Here is a 23,218-nt window from a genome sequence, read left to right as displayed (position 1 = left end):
AGCAAGCTTCCATAACAGAGTGGGGATTTGAACCTGGGTCTCCTGGGTCCTAGTCTGACACTTGAACTATTCCACCACCCTGGCTGTCCTGATTCCTGGAAGCAGCCTTTCAGGGAGCAGGGACTGCAATGGGAAGATTTTGGAGAAGCCCTGCTACGTGAGCCAAATTCCATTTTTGGTTCTTAGGAACCATGCTAATGTCATTTTCCTGCACTGTGGAAACAGTGAAAGAAATAACAGGAAGTTCTTGCATATTTCTTAACAGCATAAACCTTTGCTGTTGGGGCCCGCCTGTCCCCCTCATTTTTAAGCAAAAGATATATGTTTTTCTAATTAGAGAGCATTCACAGAATTTGCTAGAATGCAAAAGATTCTAAAAACCGTCCTATACATTTTCAAATAATCCCCAACAATAAATAGTTATCCAGATGTACAATAAAATATTTCTGTAAATTCCTTTATAACTGTATCTCATTCTGGCAATGCAGCAGTCTTCCCAAGCCACTGGCATAAAGCACTGGAGGCATACAGTGAGCAGCCACTAAAATACTTCAAAGAGAGAGATGGCCTGAATAAAGCCTAGTTTTTATATCAAATAGTTGTATTTTACTTTATATATTGAATGCCAGTTTTAAGGAAAAACAGACATTTTCTCTCTCCATCCCTTTTTTGCTTAGCCTCACACAATGCTATTTTGCATGTAATCCTATAGACATGTACAAATTATTTTATAAACATAAATGTGTGCATAAATATCACATACAGACTAAGACAGGCATCCTGTTGCACACACATATACACTCCCTACCTCCTTGCGATCCAAGCTGGGTAATGTTAACTATATTTATTGATTGGTTTAGGTTATTTATAGTCTGCCTTTCTCACTGAGACTCAAGGTGGATTACACAGTGCAAGTCAATACGACTCAACGGTTGAGACATTAGATAAATAATGCAATAGGATATGCAAATGCAAAAATTTACAGAAATTTGAAAACCAACAAATCTGATAACAGTTCCAATTTTTCATCAACTGTTTTTTGTTTTGTTTTTTGGCTGGAGTAAATGGTTTATCACTTGCGGAATTGTTGGGCCACGGCAAGGGTATCAATTGTCCCCAGAGACTCTGCCCTTGTGATAGAGATAGAACTTAAACTTTTCCACATTTTGTATTTAGTTGTAGAATGTATTCATCTATAAGAGCCAAATTTATACAGCCTTTACTGAGCAGCTTTCCTTGTTGTTCATATAATTTGTATTGGTTGTATTGTTTGGCTGGTAAAAATAGGGGTATTACTTTGCCTGGGGCAAAGTTTATATTTTGTGCCCTTAGAACTGGACAGGCACATGTTAAAAATATCTCTGAGATTAAGTATTAGTGGGCTGCTAAGTATTAGTGAGCTGTTATTTTATTTTGGCAAGGTGCCTTGGGGCATGTAGGTGTTCTGATTTTGGAACATGGACAGGATAAAGTGCTGAAACAATGATTTAAAAAGCCTAAGAAATGAAGCATGATATATTAAATAGCGCATAAATTACCCAGTAGGAACATACTTAACCGCAACAGACAGTACCCGGTAGTATAGTCTACAGCCTTTTATCTCTTCATCAGTGCCTCTCTTTGAACCATTTTCTTACAGTGCAGCCCCCCTGTATAATTCAATTTTGCACAGTTTGCTGAAAGCTAGGAGAGCGGGACCCTTCCTGTCCTCATCAGGCAGGCCATTCCATAAGATGGGGGCCACAGCAGAGTTTGCATGGACAGGGAACTATTAATTTTACCTTTCTGCAAGGTAGCACCTACAGAAGCCCCTGTTTAGAAGAGTGAAGATGATGTGATGAAGCAGAGGGAGAGAGGCAGTCCCACAATAGGAGGGACCAAGGTCATGAAGGGCTTTGTGTGTGACAGCCGATACCTTGAATTGAGCCAGGTAACTGATGGGAAGCCAATACAGTGACTGAGGAATGGGAATGTGCACTCTCCACCTAGCTCCTGATATCAGAGCTGCAGCATTCTGCACCAACTGGAGTCTCCAAGCTAATTTCAAGTGGGCACTTATGTAGTCTGTGTTATGGATCTATGTGGCCAGATCAGCCATGTCTAGGTAGGGGACCATCTTCAAGACTAGAGCGAGCTGGAAGAAGGTATTTTTTGCAGCTGCATTTACTTGCTTCTTTAGTAGCAAGGCTGGATCCAGTGTAGGTCCTAGGCTCTTTACCCAACATGCAAGTGTCAACTGAGCCCCACCGAAAGCAGGAACCACAATGTCCTTCAAGATCTCTGCCTCCCCAACTAGCATCACTTCCATTTTTTCTGGGGTCAGTTTCAATTTGTTTGCCTTAAGTCATTTGACAACGGTCAGGCAGTGACTCAAGACCCTCTACTGCATCACCAGGGAATCTGGATAGTGAGATACAGAGTTGGGTGTCATCTGTGTATTGATGTCATCCAATTCTATAGCTACAGATGATTTCTCCTAAAGGCTTTACATAGAGATTGAATAACATGGGAGATAAGACTGCACCCTGTGGATACCTTCTAAATAATTCCTACATTGAAGCTGGCCATGGAAGATGTGGGCAGATAGGGTACACAGAACTTGACATGTTGCTGTGATAAAGTAACCTAGTAGAGCTGCACAGCGTGTCATCACATCCCAGATGGGTTCCTTTTACAGCCCAGTGGGAAAACAACAGCCTTTGATGTGATAACAGGCTGCTGTTGGACAAGTGACATGGGGGGGGTGTCCCAAAAACTTAATTGGTTAATGTTCTTTTGGCATGTGTGGGACAAACCTTGAAAAGGAGCTGTTTATTGGTGTTTCTCTCTGTGTGAAGGTATATGAACATCTCGGTTAGGAAGATGCATGTATATGGATGTGTACATAAGGACCAGCAGCCATGCCATTCCCACACCAGCCTGGGGAGGGGCAGGTGTACCAAAACTGTTAGTCTCCATCTAGTTTAGCAATCTTTCCACCATGCCTTTTATTTCTTTGTAGCATATTTCTGTATTGTGTTTACTCTACAGTTGTGCCTTATAGTAATTTAAAAAATGGATTAGAAGCTTTGCTTATATTCCTACATGAACTCCTCTAACCACTAGCCATGCTACCAAGAGTACCCTTGGTCAATTCTCCATAAACAAAGGGAGGTCCCCAGCATGGGGACAAGTATCCAGGGGGGGTGGTAAGCTACTGAAGAGCAATACCAGCACCCTGCTTCACAAAAGGGTTAGATAACGGCTTCCAAACCAAGGCCGTTTTCACACTACTAACCTGCTTCTGCAATGTTGTGCAAAAAACGTGGAAGATAGCGTCTTCTTGCGAGACTTTTGCGCAATGTTGCGCAAAACTCTCGTGAGAAGACACTATCATCCGCGTTTTTTGTGCAATGTTGCACAACGTTATAGAAGCAGGTTAGTAGTGTGAAAACAGCCCAAGTCTGACAACCAGGGCTGTTTATCAGTGACAGAATATACTTGGGGGCTGGGAAGCAAGCAGTACACCATCAGTTTTACATTACTTCTGTTCCCGTTAGGTTAAGCAAAGACTGAAAATATCACTTTCAAAAATAGCACAGTTAGACTTCAATAATCTCTGCAACACTCCCGTGACTCTTGTTAAAGACGATTACATTAAAGAGAAGGCAAGCATGGAAAACAGCAATGTTGCAATATATTTGCCGTTTTCACACTGCTTACCGGCCACGGAACATCACATGGAGCTCCCGGAACGACAGCATCTTCCTGGTGCGATTTTGCATGAGAATAGCAGTTCTGGCGCGAAATTGCGCCAGGAAGATGCTGCCATTCTGGGAGCTCGCCGTGATGTTCTGTGGCCGGTAAGCAGTGTGAAAAGAGCCTCACAGTGCCTATAATGCAAACAGTGATGTTGACTGTGTTACCAACACAGCTATGAACAACATTTGCCTTATTGTACTTGAGTGTACAGAAAAATGTCAAGATTTGTTTGCATACAAAGGGAAAGGGTCAAATTTTGCCTAGCTTGCCAACTGTGATTTTAAGACTTGGTTTCCACTAACTCCAACAAATATAACAGCTTTCTTCTAGTTAAGTGATGATAATTACCGATATTTTCACCACATTTAGGGAATATCCCCCCCCACTCCCAACAATCTATTGCTTTGGGCAAGACAGAGATTTAACTCTTTGCTTAAACATTTCCCAGCCCGTGGCTTATTTATTAGAAATGCTTTTCAAAAATATGTGCTGTATTTTAGTGCATGTTATCAGAAAAAATAATGCTGAAGTTTAAAGGAATAGCCTGGAGAACAGGTCTGCCAATTCTATAAACAGGACTAAAGAACTGACAGAAGGCCTTCCTATCCTGACCGCCCCCCCACCGCCCCATTACAAAATTCTGGGCATGGGGACTTCGCTGCCAGGCCGCATAAAGCCAAAGAGCCTTGGAGCTGAGGTAGGTAATCAGGAGCAGATTGCCTCCAGCCTCCTTCCACAGGGGAGGGGATGTGGCTTAGTGACTGAACCTCTGCTTTGCAGGCAGAAAGTCACAGGTGCAAACGCAGCATCTCCAATTAAAGGGACCCAGTCCTGAGATCTTAAAGAGCCACTGCCAGTCTGAGTAGACAATACTGACCATTTTTTATTTATGTACTTTATTCATATTCTGCCTTTCTCCCCAATGGAGACCCAAAGCAGCTTACACCGTTCTGTTCTCCTCTGTTTTATCCTTGCAACAATCCTGTAGGCTAAGAATATGACCTTGGGCCTAAGATCAGCGGGCCCAAGGTCAGCCAGCTATCTTCCATGGCTGAGTGGGGATTCAAATCTAGGCCTCCCAGACCAAACACTCTAGCCCCTATGTAGGGTTGCCAGTCCCCTGCTGGAGAATCCCCCACTCTTACCCTCCACCTAGGGTTACCAGCTCCAAGTTGGGAAATTCCTGGAGATCTGGGGGGTGAAACCTGGAGATACCTGGAGAAAGTGGGGTTTGGGGAGGGAAAGGACCTTGGCATGGCATAATTCCATAGAGTCCACCCCCCCCCCCAAGTAGCCATTTTCTCCAGGTGAACTGATCTCTGTGGCCTGGAGACTTGTTGTGATTCTGGGAGATCTCCAACCACTACCTGGAGGCTGGCAACCCTACCTCCACCCCACCCCCGCTTACCTAGCTGGTGGGGGAAAGGCAGGGGAACATGCCTCCTAGGGCATGTTGCTGGGCAGCACAGCGCACACTTGCACCCTGCAGTGGGCTGATTTGGGCCCCTAAAGGGCTGAATCAGGCCCATTTGGTGCCTAAAATGGCCTGCTGTGAAGCACAGGAGCCAATCGGCCTGTTGAGGAGCACGGGAGCGCTGCTGGAAGGGCCCTGGGGTGCTCCTGTGCTTCACAGAGGGCCAATTTTAGGCACCAAATGGGCCCGATTTGGTCCGTTGCAGAGCATGGGAGCGCTTCCAGGGGCAGCACAAGGTCCTGTGCAATGATGCCACGAAAGTAAGTGCCAGGCCTCCAGCCTCCCGCCCAGGGGGTAAGGGGACCTGGCAACCTGACCCCTATGCCATGCTGGCTCCTTGATGGACTAAAGGTCTGATTTAGTGTAAGAAAGCTTCATGTGCATTCACAGCCAAAGCAGAGGGTGGCAGCTCTCAGAACATGGTATGTGATATTGCACATTTAATGCATGCTACATTCCACCCTAAGCAGACACAACAAACTTTAGGATCAAGCAACAGAAGATGCATTAAGCTGTCTTGAGCAGGTCTGCACAGAGGCAGCGTGTAAATTTCCTAAGTAAACAGACTGTTTAAACTTAAAGAAAGTTCACTAAACATATCCAATTTAAATTCTGCCCTCTGAAATAAATCCCCATTCTTGAAACTTCTGATTGCTTTCTTATCATATGTGGCAAGTAAGAGCGTGAAATCAGATCAAGAGAGCATTTGTTCATCTATGTCACTTTTGCAGAAGTATACTTTCTACAGTAATACAGAAGTATTTTTGTTACAGTACAGAAGGAGAAAAAAAAATTCACTGGCATAAAGAACAGGTGGATCATTGAAGCAAAGGTACTTTTACCTGTACTATTCCCAAGGACCAAAATATTCTCTTCATCCCATCTACGCTGTCCTTAAAATATCATAGACAACAGTAGAGCCTGCAGGAGAACAGAAAAGACAGATGAGCCACACCCTGAACACAAACCTCAAAAATTACACTTCCGCAAAAAAAATAACGGCACATTTCAGCTATTATTTAGCTACTCTTTAGCTACAGCATGTCTTTTAGAGAAATCTGGGCCAAAGAAAATGTTTGGCGGGAAAGCTGCAACCTGACATACTGACTGCTAAGTGATGCCCTTCCTCCTAGAAGCCTCTGCGCCACAAGAAAAGAAAAAGAAACGTTTTGATTGCCATTCTTACATTAAATATATGGATCATGTTACTGAATTATAAATTAAACAAATTAAAAGCATGCCCTCGGTAAACCACAGTATATTTTTACAACCCATGAAATTAATCAATGGATCAAATGATTTGAATAAAGGCTTGAATGAGCAGAATGAAACATCAAGTTCTTAACAACTCTTAATGAACTCAACAACTAAAAATAAATCAAACTTACTTACTGTGTATTGTATGTTGCAGATTAATGAACATTGCTTAGCAATCTAAAAGGCACTTTACAGGTTACCAGCTACCTGAATGCATATGTATGTAGATATGAATACAAGACTCGTGTAAATTAACATGCGACACAATCCTAATATAAATGGGTTTCCACTATGTATAGAAACTTAGACACCACAGCCAACCGTAACTTCCCAGTGTAATATGCCTTATGCATAGGTAGAAATGTAGCTAAACAAAGTCATTGTACTGCAAATTTACAAACCAATTTGAAGTCTTCAGACTTCTGAAGGAAAATATGATTATTCTTACAATCTCCTAATTCATGGGTCCCCAACATACCCATCAGCACTCTTCCTACTGCCTACCATGGTTTTTTTTAGAAAGTAGGTAAGACCAGATGAGACTGTTATCCAGCAGGGCTTCTAATTAGCCAGTGGAGATTTTATTGGTTATGCAGATTTTTAAAAAGTTGTTTCAGTAGCAGCTGCTGCCACCACAGAATATGTCCATTTGAAAAGGCATCCTATTAAATGAAGCTTCTGTCTGAAATGTTGAAATGTTACTATTAGAGTTATACATAACCTCACACCCTGACATTTTCTGGTTGGCTCTGCATTCTGCAGCAGTCATTTCATAGTTGCGTATATCATCTTGTATTAGAATTCCAAGGTTGCCCACAAGCTCCAAAGGGTGGGACCCATGTTCTGCTTAATAGATATAAGTACGGTATATATTTTTACACATATTTTACACATATTTTTACACTTACACATAAAGTAACACATCACACATGAAAAAATACACTGAAGATTAAGAATGTGTAACACAGTAAAATAAAAGATGAAAAGAGATGAGAAATATCAATGAATCATATACTTGTGGAATCCTAAATTCCAGCAGTGCTTGTTAAAGCACATCTAAACACACTACTTACAATTACTGAGACTACGGCCCCTACTGAAATCAAGGCATCTTAGGCTAAATAAATTAAATGTGAGAAGAGGTATTTTCTCACAAATATCCTATGACTGAATATTTGTATCAAACTATTCCTAAAATAATGAAACTCTTAAATTCACATGCATTACTGAGCTTTAATTGAACAGGTTCAAGGGGAGCTTTCATCGTCCCCAATGCGGAGTCTCACTTTCCCCAGCCATCTTTAGAGTAGTATTACCCTCATTAAAATGTTTGTCACATACCGAAAGCTGAATGACAATCGAAGTTACAGTATTCCAAAGTCAGAATTTGCCAACACACATCACAAGGGTGCCACAGTTATTTCCTGTTCTAAATTTAGTGAGAATTGGGGTTTATCTCAGAATATTTTTACAACTATTTTAAAAGAAGGTACTGTATGTATTTCAGAAAATTTTCCTCCAAAAGTTGATTAGGGAATAAGAATATTTATTTTAAAAAGCCAACAGGCATTTCTCTAAGTACTGTGTGATCATCATACCTGACCTGGCGCTGTCTCGACAGCTGCATACTGGCTGCTACACTTATGAGATGATAAATGGCTCTTTAAAGAAGGGAAAGGTACCAAAAGTTCAAAAAAAGAGACTGCAATGAGTCTTCATTGGTTTAGAAACAATTCCTTAACCTGGTTGTTGGGGGTTTTCCGGGCTGTATTGCCGTGGTCTTGGCATTGTAGTTCCTGACGTTTCGCCAGCAGCTGTGGCTGGCATCTTCAGAGGTGTAGCACCAAAAGACAGAGATCTCTCAGTGTCACTGAGTGTCATTGTCGAAATCCTTCGACAATACAATTCCTTAACCCTTCCAAACTTCCAGTTTTCAGTGATCCATTCTTGAATAAGATGCTCTGCCAAATATTGAATAAAAATTCCAAAGATGCCCGGAGGATTCTGATAATTTAGATTTGTTCCAATTGAGTTGGGAATGGAAAATGCTTTGGTACATCTCTATTGGTTCTCTTGGCCCTTTCAAAAGCTTGTGATACTATCTACCAGGTTATCCTTCTGAACTGCCTGCCACATGAGCAGATCGCATTTGGGGACAGCTACACTCCTTCCTAGAGGGTACATCTGACAAAATAGTGCTGGGGGACTGCTATTGCATCAATTTGCAGTGTTCCTGAATTGTTTCATTTTGTTCTCTATTCTATCTTCCACATATATGAAACAGCTGGAAAATATTGTTCAGAGATATGAAATTAGATATCATAAATATGACACTCACAGCTCTCACGTTCATTTCTATCAAATCCTACAGAGAAAGAGGAAGTTCTAAACCAGTGTTTGGAATCAGTGATGGAACGTACAGGAGTGAAAAAGGTGAGACTTGTTAGGTCTTGCTAGTCGACAAAAGTTGCATTATTGCCTTTGGTAGATAGGGTCACATGCCTAGATAGGGCCACATGCCTCCATGAAAACCCAGGTTGATAATGTTGGGGTGTGCGTGGAAAATGTTAACATTACTAATTTGGGTTTATCTGCTGTTTTATTATCTTGATCTACTATTTCTTATATCTTTTTTGTAAGGATTGTAGGAATGACACGACACAGGGTTGCGATTCTGAGCATCAGTCTGCGAAGGCTAGTCTCTCCTAGCCAGGCAGTGGCTCCTTTATTTAAGCACAGCATGCATACACAAGGACTGATGACCAAGGAAATAATGTTTATCTGTGCTGGCATCCAGTTAACCAGTTACTGACAGGGACGGCTGAAACTGCACGTTGCATTGTTAAGCATTTACGAGGAGAGGGGAGCAGAGTGCCTTTTCAATCAGGGTAGGCTTTCCTATCCGCTGACCTAAGGACCCACAAGGATGAAAGGATGAGATTAAACATAGATTGATTAAAAACAGCTATCAAGCAGAAAGCGAGGTGGATGTGGGTCTTTGCTGAATCTCTTTCCCCAAATAGACCCTGCCAAACTGGACCAATAGTCATGGACAGGGTTTTTTTTCTGGGAAAAGAGGTGGTGGAACTCAGTGGGTTGCCCTCAGAGAAAATGGTCACATGGCTGGTGGCCCCGCCCCCTGATTTCCAGACAGAAGGGAGTTTAGATTGTCCTCTGCGCCGTTGGAGCAGCGCAAAGGGCAATCTCAACTCCCCTCTGTCTAGAGAGCAGGGGGCAGGGCCACCAGCCATGTGACCATTTTTAAGAGGTTCCGGAACTCTGTTCCCCCGTGTTCCCCCTGAAAAAAAGCCCTGGTCATGGAGGCTGCAGTGTGGGTGGAGAAGGGGTGTCCCTCTTCCCTCTTCCATCAACAAAGCTGCTCTTACTGAACAAAGAGCAATGCTTTTGCTTCCTAACTTGCGTGACTTTTATGTCATCTTTTCTGGTTTGGAAGGGACTGCTGAGAGCAGGAGAATACAATAAATATCCACGCTCCTTGTGGTGATGGCTGTTAACTCAATGTTTAAGGGAAAAAATGTGCAAATGAAATAAGAAGGAAGAGTCCTCTGTACGGAATGAAGATTCTTACCAGGAAGAAAAAGCATATCTGACTTCAACCTAAATAAAACAGAAAACCAGGGCACGGGGAACATGTTTTAAAAGCACCAAAAATATGAAGACAATGTCCAGAAATGGACATTACTGTGAAAGAATGGCAGTCTCATTCAAATTTGTTCTTTATTTCTTCTTTCAAAGTTACATGAGCACTTATGCAGAACAGAAAAACACCCCCAAATACTTGGGGGTGGAGTGGAGGCACCATATAAAATAAAAAAAATTAAAAGGTTCCTGCAATGGTTACATATTAAAATCAGGGCAAAAGTGCTAACAGAAAAGCAGATTACAAAGAACTGCACATTTTTACCAGCTACACCAAGTTGTTGCTCATTTCCTACAGCAGAGATATGAGCTAAAAGAAACAGATTTGTTTTCGCTGTAACCAAAATGTTATGGGTACATGCTTATTCCACACACACACAAAAAAAAAACTAAGGACCAAAAATGTTGTCAATAATCCAGTTTTACAGCAAAACCAGTTCCCATATTTCTTAATCAAATTCCATTTGATGCTTGGTTCTGCTTCCACACGTCCTTAAAGGGAAGGCATACTCACAGAACGTGGGCGGCTTTTCCACTTCACTCCACACAACTGTGTTAGCAAAACTGGTGCAGGGCATTTACCAACCATTTTTAGGGCTTTCTTCCACAAACACACTTTCTCCAGTCATTCCTTTTGGCATGGCTTGACCGAGTGCTTTTTCTTCGTTCCTGGACATGTGAATAGCAAAAGCACTCCAAGGAAACCTCAGACCAGCACCCGGCTCCTCCCCGCAAGCTCTCAGCATGCAACCACACATGTGCAGGGCTAAAAAAACATTTGAAAGGAAAGTGGGCAATGAGAGAGCCCAATCTCCCCTCCAAACCCACTTTTTTAAGGAGCTGCTGAGACTGCCTGTGAAACACAAAGCGTAAGGTGAGCGCTTTTGGGGAGCGTTTGTGAATGCTGAGTTCTCAGAGCAACTCAGGGAAACATACAATATGCGGGACAAGGGTGGGAAAGAGCGGCTGTATGGAAATGGCCTCGGTATGTAAAAATTATAATAATTTTCCTGACAGTATGGATTGCTGTTGAATAACTTTTTTCCCCCAACTATGTCCTTCTCTTTCAACTGTACTAAAGAATACTTTTCTAATGAAAGAAATAATTGCTACTGGTAGAACTATAATAGGACTCAATTCTTTAAAAGGGCTTTATCTTGTACCTATTCTCCCCCAGTAAACATGTCACGTTCAGTACACAGAATTTTCAATACTGCACTAAGATCTGGAAGACCTGCAATCCAATTAGTCATAAATTTAATTTCTGTGCTTGACTTTCCAGAGTTAATATAATCTGCTAGGGATACACAATGCTTAAACTGAAGCCAATTAAAACTTTAGTTGGGTATCATGGGCATATTCTTTGCTAATCCTTCAGTAGGTTGCTAATTCAGCCAGAGGCAAGGAAGAGAAATTTTTGTAACAGTCTCAACACAACCACCAGAAACACAATAATCTGTTCATCTAATCTACGAGTGGAACTACAAGTGACAAAAGGCACAGGTTGGACACTTGTCAGCTTCCCTCAAGTTTTGATGGGAAATGTAGGCGTCCTGGTCTTGTAGCTTGGCTCTCTGACTGCTGTCCAATGGACTTTTCAACTGTCACTTGTCCAACATTCCGCCAAGCTGCCTACAAGGTTCCCACTCAACCAGGTATTGAAAAGAGCATCAAATCCTGCAGTTACATTTTTTCTAGCCAGGATAACAACTAGGTAGGGAACAGGAAGCACGAGATTTACCATCTGAGTTCCACCTACCAAATGTAATCAAAAGGTTTCTGTATTATACCTGTCAGAAACAAAGCCACTACAAATGTCTATTTAACCACAGAGTAGCATCTACAGCAGGAAGCCAGCAAATAAGTCACTGAACTCAGAAAGAGATTATTTAACCGTTCTATTTGTCTTATGATGACAAATAAACCCAAATAATATGTTTGGACAAACAGAAGCATTAGTACTTTTTCCTATTTTGAAATGGTATCATATATGTTCATATATATCAGACATTACAGTATCATTCTAAATGGGTTTATTCTAAGATAAGGAGCGACGACACTGTCTCCAAGGAATTACCTGGTGTGAAACTGAAAACAATCAAAATTCGGAGAGGAAGGAAGTGGTAAATAGTACAAATCATTTTGAAGTCTAATAATTGTTTTCACGCCTGGGCTGATTTTTCAAGAGAGACTTTGAAAGAAAAAAAAAACCCTAAGGCAAATTGTCCTTCAATGTATGGACAGATGAAGCTATACCAGTGCAAAGATTTTTAAATATCCTCAATAGCCTGGATCAGGGCTTTTTTTCTTGGAAAAGAGGTGGTGGAACTCAGTGGTGGAACTCAAGACTGCACAATGACATCACTTTGAGTCTGCTGGAACAAGGGGGGAGTTTTTTAAAGTTTAAATTGCCCTCGGAGAAAATGGTCACATGGACGGTGGCTCCACCCCCTGATCTCCAGACAGAGGGGAGTTTAGATTACCGTCCACACCGCTCAGCGGCGCGGAGGGCAATCTAAACTCCCCTCTGTCTGGAGATCAGGGGGCGGGGCCACCGGCCATGTGACCATTTTTAAGAGGTGTTCCACCGCGTTTCTGCTGAAAAAAAGCCCTGGCCTGGATTATAAAGACAAGTTTCCAAAGGGCGGCATATGGGATACTGTGCTCACATGTGGTATTTGCGTTTCTGCTTCCTGCTGGACCATCACCACCCCTTAAGTTTTTACAGAAGGTCAAGAGATCCTCTTCAGGGTTATTCAGTGCTGGAATTGTTGTCAATTACCGAAGCTTTTTTTAAAAGTAAAAGATTTTTTAAATCTACGCTTTTATATATCAGTCTCATGCCCACCTGCTTACCAATTGATGTCAGCTGATGCTCATTACTAGAGGCTTATACTGGAATGCCCAACAGTCACAAGTGACACACCTAACTACCAGAGATAAGGCCTTCTCTGTGGTTGTACTGCACGGTAGTCTCCTTCGGAATGCCCCTTAAGGAACAAAGTGGAATATAATTTTTGTATATAAACAAAGTCTTTAGGAGGGAACAAGAATCAAATATCACATAACAACAATTCAATATGACCAGATAAACTTGTGACTGGTAGTAACTGTCTATTGCAGCTGACATAAGATTTCACAGCCTCTCATAAAGACCTATTTTTTTTCTTCTGATGTCAACCTTCACTGCAATTCTATAGGTGAGCTAAGAATTTCTGACAGATAAGAACTACATAATGGAAAAAATATGCATACCATATATATTAATTAGGGTGAACCATACCAGCTTATACAGTAAAAAGAGAGGCTGGGTGACCTTGCCAAAAGGTCTCATAAGCGCCCAATCTTGGGCCCCTTCTCCCCATCTTACATCAGTAGAAAAACTGATAGGAAGCAACATTGTCTTAATAATACTCTTACAAATCCATGATGCAATGTAATTCATTACTCTCCTGTATAAATCAGATACATATCAATATGTTCATATACTTTCACTAAGTGGTAGATTCGTGCTATAGTAAGATACGTAATACTGAATGTATTTTTTTCTGAGCTTGACTTACAGCTGTATTTTTGTAGTTGACCCTAAATAATTTTCTGCTTGGTGAAAAACATGTGGTTATTATTTACATGCAGATAAAGTTATGAACACATATGAAAGAGGGGTAAGGAAACAACTTTTGGGAATAAAATAAATCCAGCTATGTTCAGATATCATATGATAATTGAATGACGGAAAATAGCTTTGTTTGTTCAAAGAATTTAAGTGTTTTCAGATGGAAAAGTAATCTAGTGTTGCCAACTTCAGATTGGGAAATGCCTGGAGGTTTTTGGGGAGAAGGGCGGGGTTTGAAGAGGGGAGGGACCTCAGCAGGGTATAATGCAATTTAGCCCCACTCCAAAGCAGCTGTTGTCTCCAGGGGGACTGATCTCTGCAATCCGGATATCAGTTGTGATTCTGGGAGAACTCCAGGCTCCACCTGGAGGTTGGCAACCCTAAAGTCATCCCCACCACGGCAGAGTTGTCTTTCACTCCATTCCAATCTACAGTGCTAAAATAATGGAATACATAGGCTCAATCTCGGCAGGAAGTTCTTCTGTACAAACTCTACTATAGATTACTTCCATAAAGTTTAGCAGCTGACTTTTTTTCTTGAGGATACAGAAAAATCAATTGTATCAAACTACAGAAAACCAAGACAATAATCCTAAATGCACATAATTGAGAGTAAATCCTTTTAAAGAGAGTGGGATTATATTTAAGAAACATATATGGGATTATGAATACAAGCATGCATACATGCAAGGAAGTTCCTTTGGAATCCTGACCCATGAATTTATGTGAATCAGTTTCAGATGACAGAAGAAGTCTCACGGTCTACTGATATGTTAAAGTTGACCTAAATGCTGTGAACATAGAATTAGTCCAATGTAACCTCTAAGTGCATACATACTTAGGATCTTAATGTAAGATAATATATAAAATTTAATTATTAATTTGCATGATACCATGGCAAACATTGTGGAAAGTCATACTCCCTCAAGTTGCAATTCATTCTGATAACAGAGCTGAAAACACTGCTCTTAGCACCAGGACTGAAACTATAAAACACTTCCAAAGGGCACTAAAAATGAAGGACTTGCACATATTACAGGCATGAAAAATAATAGAAGACATTTCCCAAGTACAGAAGTGTGAGCTTCAGCGTTCTGGCCAAGGTTTTCCTTAGCTAATTACCTCTTAAATACACCTGAATTTCCTCTAGGCTTGTTATTGGACATATTATTATCCACTTCCTGAATCCAATTACTACCTGCTATTACCAATACACACACACACAAATACTGTTAACCAGAATGAAGTAGTCCCATCGGGAGAGAACACTGTTTGGCAACTTCAAGCCACATTTTCCAATTTAACAATTAAACGGGAGTATCTGCTAATTAATTTCTCTTTTCTGGATCTGGAACAAAGATGGATATTTCTGAGATGTTCCCTGTAAAGGGGGCACATGCTGCACAGTTCCCCTGCATGATGTTTCACTTGGGAACATATCAATGGGAACATATCAATCTACTGCTTGGGAACATATCAATGGCCTCTACTGCCGTTCTGCATAATAGACCAGTTTTCGTCCAAGTAGATAGTTGGACAGAAAAGGATGCATATTCTTCTTTATTATTATTATATCAAAAACATGCATCATGGGAGATTCTCATTTTTTATAATGATATGAAAAGGTATGCTGTGATTTCTGTAATAGAGGTGGTAGGTATTCAAAACCTCTTGTTCATAGTGCAAGTTTTGCATTGAGCAGAACCCCTTGTGACAATTTGCTCACAATTTAAAATAAAGAACACTTCCGACAAGGTTGTACCTGTACAGTGGCAGCATTCAGCATAGCAGCAGGCAGTTATTTACTGTAGTCACAGGCATACCATGACTGGCTCACTTAGATTACATATGCTTCAGGTTCATCATCCTAACAGGTTCTTGCCTCTTCGAAAGTCAGCTAAATTAGTGTTACCTGCTACTTTTACACCTGTGAGAGAGCCAGTTTGTATTATTTATATTTATGTATTATTTATTATTTCATATTTATATCCCGCCCTCCCCACAAGTGGGCTCAGGGCAGCTAACAACATTTTAAAACAATATAAAACATTACATCTGTATAAATATTGAAACACCATTTAAAACGGTGACATTTTGTATTGTGAGGTGGCAGCATCAGAAAGACTTACAATATTTTGCATGCATACTGTGGGGGACAGTTTTTCACGGGGTGTGTGTGTGTGTTAAATTTCCTTCCCCCCCCCCTCCAGGCCGGTGGAGGCCCAACCTTAACCATAAGCCTGGCAGAACAACTCTGTCTTGCAGGCCTGGCGGAAAGACAATAAACCCGCCAGGTCCTGGTCTCAGTAGACAGAGATTTCCACCAGGTAGGAGCCAGGACCAAGAAAGCCCTGGATCTCGTCGTGGCCAGGCAGGCCTCCTTGGGACCAGGGACCACTAATAGCTGTTTTTCTCCCGATCGGAGAGTCCTCTGGGGAATATATGGGGAGAGACGGTCCCCATATATAGTGGTTAAGAGCAGCAGTACTCTAATCTGGAGAACTGGGTTTGATTCCCCACTCCCTCAGTTGAAGCCAGCTGGTTGACCTTGGGTCAGTCATAGCTCTTCCACAGCTCTCTCAGCCCCGCCCATCTCACAAGGTGATTGTTGTGGGGCAGTGTATAAATAGAATGTTGTTGTTGTTGTTGTTGTTGTTGTTACTAGGCCATTGGTGATATGATCAATCAGTTGCATTCATTGTGCTGGCACTTGTTAAGTCCTGATGGGATGAAGCTACAGTTTCCCAGTGGTAGTGCAAGAGCACGTACATTCAATTCATACAAATGAATATGAAACATAGACTGCTTTGGGACTTGAGCAGGGAGGTGAAACTTGCAAAATTAGGGTATCCAGCAAGATCACCCTTATTGAATGTGTTGGGAGGCACAGTGGAAGAACCATGGTAAAATGCTATCTGACCCTGACTAACACTGAGTCATCCAGACAAAATAGGACAGAAGCCACACAGCCTCTCCCATTCTTCCTCCAAAAGGAGGTAGACTTTTATTTTATTAGGATTTTTACTATTTACTACTTTACTATTGTAAAGTAATTACAATAGTAATGGAGGAGACAAAGAGAATGTACTCATATGTTCCTCTCTCGTGGCACTGCAAATATTCGTTAATCATATCTTAGGTAATACAATTCTGTGATGATGATGATGACAACAACATTTGATTTATCTTCCACCCTTCAGGATGACTTAACACCCATTCAGAGTGGTTTACAAATTGTGTTGTTATCATTCTCACAATAATCACCCTGTTAGGTGGATGGAGCTGAGAGAGATCTGAGAAGCTGAGACTGACCCAAGGGGTCACCCAGCTGGCTTCAAGTGGAGGAGTGGGGAATCAAATCCAGTTCTCCAGATTAGAGTTCTACCACTCTTAACCACCACTACACCAAACTGATCGTAAGACATCCACTGTTGATCATTTGGATAGGTTCTCAGAGAGGGCACATAATACAGGGCTCTGAACTTCTAATTTGTTTATGCTAATCTAACTGGTTGCTAAGAGAAAGATTCCTTCCTGTGTACAAAGATGAACCTGGAGCTTTTCTGTATTCCTAATACATTTTTCTAAAGCCTACAGTCATGACAGGTTCTAGTGGTCCAACTTAACCTTGTATAGGAATGCTTTTTTACCATCTTTGGTTGGTAGTCCAGCTCCGCCCGTTGCTATTCAGAAGGGTTGTGGTCACAGTTGTCTTAGTTACATTCAGAATATGCTTACATATACCACATGGTGGGCTTCATTTGAACATTGTTCGTAAACTGCAACTGATTCAGAAACCAGAGTATTTTCAGGGCTGACTGCTTGAAGTGGGTAGCTCAGATTTTTATTCTGTCTATACCAGGTGCCAGTTGAAGTGCTATTTGGACCCTATAAAGATACCTTAAGCATGGACTCCACCCAGGTATTTTCAGAGGCCCTTCTTCATTCTCCCCCACTGTCTGAAGTTTTATATGATACAGGACCATTTCTACGGTGGAAGTGTCTTCTGAGTTCCGCCTTGCTCCTCATTGCTGCTATTTTGATCAAAACCTGTTGATATTCCTTAGGAGAGCTGTTGTCTGTCAGTACAGTTCTGTAGATCTGTTTGTCTGCAAGTACAGTTCTTTCTTGCAGACTGTTTTTTACTTTGATACATTTTTCAACTGTTGTAAATTATGTTGTGAGCCGCCTAGTAGATCCAGCTTCAACACAAGGGTAGGATGAAAATGCAGGTAAGCACCTGACTGTAGAGCTCCTGATAGAGGGAACCACAGAGCTGTCTTAGGTCAGCCTTTTGTGTTGTTCTGGTAGATTAGAGACATAGAGTGCTGGTGGATGAAGTGTTGGATAATAGGGCACTAATTTTTCCTGCACTTTATAATAAAAGCTATAATTTTTATAATCCAGTATTGTCTGATGATAAAGAATCTGTTTCCTTGTACCATTGGAATCATGGATGAGCAACCAGAAAGAGTGCATCAGGAATCTCTAACCCCATCTCAGCCAGCCCCATACCATTGGCACACACTCTTTATTCCCTTGGCCCATTGTCGGCAATAAGAGGAATGGAAAGTACACCAGGCTTTCCAGCACATCGTTTCCTCTCACGGTATTTTGAAGAATGGCTTATGGGACAACTCAGTCCTTTTTCCAGGACAAGCTGTTTTTGTTATTAAAGAAAATAAACTTTGCCAATACAACTGTGATTCAAAGTCCCCACAATCAGGTGCTGCATTTAAGCTTACACCAACTACAAGAAATTTAGCAGAAGGGATCCCTTCCTGCTGCCCACCATTTCTTGACAGCACCTTTGGTGCCATGCTTGTTAAACTATGGAACGTAATTTTAAAGGGCAATGCAGGATCAGTGCCATCCAAGATCTGCATTATGGAAACCTACAATAATTGCCCAGTTGAGCCAAGTGGCAAGAAACTGTGGATGGAATTTCCCTGTGAACACTTTCCCGTACTTGCATAACCTTGCTGTATTATATAGCCTTGAATTATTTATCCAGAAAGCGTGGTTAAAATTAATGAAATATTTAATTCCTTTGTTCTTACTCGGAGGGGAGGAAAAACAACACTATCAATGTACTTGTAATGATCCTTGGCCACACATGTAGTTAGAAGTTCAATATGTGTTTTTTTTAATTACACTGATGATTATGTAAAAAAAAAAATTGAGCCCGTTCCATAATATGGAGAGAAACCATATGCTATTTGTTTCTTAGAAAGCTTTTTGTTTGTATGTGGCATTGAGTGAGATCGTCACTGCAAGATTGCATTCTCTTATTGTATATGAACAGTACTTGATTACTCTCCATTTTGGAGTTTGACAGCAGCTACTGTAGATGGTCACCCTTCCCATTTGCTGCCATTATACTATCATGTTCCTTCTTGAGTGTGGAGATTGGCCAGAGCCTGCCAGCCATCTATGGTAATCTCTAAGGAGATTAATAATGCTTCCACATTTTAAAAATGTGCAAAAAGTAGGATACTGTAAAGCAGTGAAATTCACTCAGTGTCTCAGGAGCCACATATGGCCCTCACTTCTGGTTCTTTTGAACAGAGTTCTCCAATGTGACACTTGCCCAATGTACCAGTTAAATGGGCTGGCTATTGCACAGTAGGGCACTGACTTGAAAACCTGGAGGGACTATAGGATGGAGAAGAGCCTCAGGCCTGGGGTGAATGGGCCTTCACCAACAACCCCACCACCTTTTTCTGCAGCCTCCATGCACTCATCCCTTCACCACCTGGCAGCTGTTGAGAAGACAGCAAACTCTCCTTAGAGAGAGAAAACACCACAATGGCAGCTGCCCAGGAAAATATCAAGATGGCTACAGTAGGCTGTTGGTGGTTTTTGCAACCTTTTCTCTACAACCAGTTTGCTCTCCTCTAAGCACTTTGGTAACTTCACTAGAGATGGGAACAAAACAGGAAAAAACTAAACAAGACTTTCGCGTTTCATCGCATTCCATGAATCATGAAACATGAACTTCCACGAAATTGTCCAGTTTCACGATACGATTCGTTAATTTCATGATCCATCAGAACCGAGGGCACTTCAACGACCCCCTTCATACCTCAGAAAAGACTAAAAAAACCCACACTGGTGGAAACTTATAATGGAACTACTTTAAGCAGTTTTAATTAGTGAGCTTGGCAGTATGCCAGCTCTCATTAATATGTGGAGGCACCTTTATTTTAATTTAAAAGCACTCAGATATTTTCTGTGCACTTAGTGATTAAATGTTAGCCTCATTTTCTGTATTTGGTGAGGACTTTAATTAGTCAAGGAATGTAAGTTAGAATCTGACCTTGGTGTGACCCTCTTGCTTGTAATACTGTGTAATCAGTTACATGTAGGCCTACAATGGTGCTGGATCTCTTCCTCAGTAGTTATTTAATTGGGAAGTGTTTTGCTCACTGAAGCATTTGACATGTGAGATGGAAGACATCTACTTTGGTGGTACTGAATCTCTGGTCATCAAAGGATTTTTCTTTAACGTCCCAGGAGGCCCATGCTGTAGCAAATGTTGTAACAGAACCAAGATGTTGACTCCTTTATGCTGTGTAGTGACGTCTGAAAAGTTCAGTCCCTCATTTAATGAAGGGAAATCTATGATGGACACATGCAACTGAAGGTGAAGAAATGCCACGTGTCTTTATGTGCTGACCTTACTTTTATTGGTTGCATTTCTGATTTTGTAGTTAGTAGTCTGCCTTGAAAAAGCAGGTTAAAACAACAGGAACAACAATATTGAAAAATATTCAGAGTGACTGAAAGAGGGAGAGCGTTAAACCAAACATCCATGGGCTATATAATCAGGGATTTTTAAAACCATCGTTTATTAAAGCTTACACCAATTTGTGACACAATAATATTTAATTCAAGAAAATTTCAAGCTAAGTACATACATCTAGTTTAGCTGTACACATTAATCTGCAAATATCAACTAGAGTTACATATACAACCACAGTTACAGTGGGTTACTGTGAAATATTGACCCTATAGGATCAAATTGACCCTATCAGATATAAATGGCCAGAGACAGGCAAGGTCATCATCTGGTACACTTACAAACAAATCAGCCATTGAACCAAATTTACAATTTTATTTTTGTAAAAGGTAGGGGACTACTTTCCACTTGAAGTCAGAAATCAGGATATCAAGTGCTCTATAGGTAACTGAAGAGATAACAGCTAAGGTGTTAGGTTTGGGCGGGGGGGGGATTTGCTTTTTTTTTAACAGAAGATTTATTGTTTCTGATGAGCTGCATATTTTTTTTTACAATTTTTGATTCATTTACAATCTCAAACACTGTGTTTATTGAAAATACTTTATTTTTCAGTAGGATTTTTCAAGGAGGAATTAGTTACATTTCAGGCCATATATATATATACCAGCTGTATCCTAGTTTGATGACGGCAGGAAGATGAGAGGCAGCATTGTTTTTCCTTTATAGCCTCAGCCAGGGCTTTTTTTCTGGGAAAAGAGGTGGTAGAACTCAGTTGGTTGCTAGTACATGGGGCAACTCCTGGCAGGAGGTGGTGCCCCTGGTACCACATGCGCACGCGCAAAGTGCACGCATGCTCCTGGGACTATGTGACGACATCAATTCTGGGAAGTGATGTCATCACGCAGGGCGCAACCCCCCCCCCCAGGAGTACTCTTGCAAGGGAGAAGGAATTTAAATCACCCTCCATGCCGCTCGCGATTTAAACTCCTCCCTTGCTCCAGCAAGCGGCACAGAAGGCAATCTAAACTCCCCCCTTGCTCCAGCTGACTGGCACCAGTCAGCTGGAGCAAGGGTGTGTGTGTTAAAGTTTAAATTGCTCTCTGTGCCACTCTTTAACTCTACCACCTCCTTCTTGAAGCGGAGAGCTGCAAAGAGCCAAGGGGTGGGAGAAGGATCCAGGGACCTCATCTACCCTGGTGCCTGGCAGCACCAGAGAGCCTCTTCAATGGGTAATGGGGGAGGCAGAGTCTGGGGCAGGCCCTGCCCAGGGGAAGCTTTCAAAAGCCAAGGGAGTAAGGACTGGGAAAGAAGAGCACAGGCACACCTTCAAAGCCAGATAGGTGGTCCCAATGCGGGACAAAGAGAGGGAACAGGATGCACTGCTAACCCCCCCTCCATTTCTGAGGCACCTCTGACTCCTCCCACCTGGAAGGCCTGGAGAAGGAGGCTCAAGAGGGGACCTCTGCACCAGGCTCTGCCCTGGGAGAAGAGGATTCCTCAGAAGCATAAATGCCAACATAGGAATACAGAGATGAACCTGACTGAAACAAAACATAAGTAGTTTACAATGACATATTAAACAATGGTGAAATTCCCCATTGGGAGCATACCTACATCAACAGACAGTATTCAGTAGTACAGTCTATAGTCCCTGTCCAAAGCATATCTCTGAACCATTTCCTTACTGCACCGCCCTATCGCTTGCCTGCATACTTGTTTCATCTCTAAAATGAACTTCCTAAGCATATATGTAATAAAATATTTCAGTATATTGTTCTCCATTCTTATAATTTCTGCTTTATTGTCTATATTATACTGTTGTTTAAGGGCAATTTTCTCTAATTTTGAGGGTTGTGTGCATTATCCTATTCTTACCAGAGGCTCAGAGGACAGTAAATAAAAGGTCTACTCAAAATTATGTCCTATTGAGATCAGTGGAACCAATTCTGTTGTAAGTGTGCGCAGCATTTTTGCATGTTCATAGTCTTCCTTTGCAGCCCCTTTTCACGGAAGCAAGAATTGATGCTCATGTTCCAGTCTCTCAGCCTTTAATTTAACCAACAAAAAAAGCCACTTTCACACCTCAATTGTATTTTCATCAAGCACTAATTGTGAACGTCAGAAAAAAAATCAGAAAAGCCTTAGAGTTACAATATTTATAACCTAACCAAGTGTGCTGGTGTCTACCAAAAAGTGGGATGCTTGTTTTGTTTTGTTTTTTTAAAAAAGCAGTGTATTCCCAGAAGCGTTTAAATGGATTATTTAATTTAAAACGTTGCTTTCACATTCTGTACCATGCACAAACACTACACCTGTTTTGAGGCTAAGAAAAACAAATACGAGGAAAATACACGTTTTCAAGCTCATTCTCCCTGACGTTCAAGCCCACTGGTGCTAAGTGTTAATCTGTGGAGGAAAAGCAAACTAATTCTACAAAAGTGAGTATGCTTCAGGCCATATAACACCAGTCTTGCCATTCTCAAAGGTGCTAAAAATTTCCAGACAGTTAATATAATATCAACAAATTGTACTGAAAGACCTTTTTCTCCTCATTTTAACAGCAAATGTATTTTATGCACATTTACTATGTGTGTGTATGTATTTTTGTGTTCACTGTATTGCAAAAGTTTTTAAAACTTGTTATTAAAACAGGTTTCTTGAGGAGGAAAAGAACCTCAGCAATTTTTTGTGTGCCTTTTTAAAAACAACGTTGGTTGATCTTTTCAAT

The sequence above is a fragment of the Eublepharis macularius genome, chromosome 10, assembly GCF_028583425.1.
Source record: "Eublepharis macularius isolate TG4126 chromosome 10, MPM_Emac_v1.0, whole genome shotgun sequence".
Lineage (NCBI taxonomy): Eukaryota > Metazoa > Chordata > Lepidosauria > Squamata > Eublepharidae > Eublepharis > Eublepharis macularius.
This window is presented reverse-complemented; position numbering follows the sequence as displayed.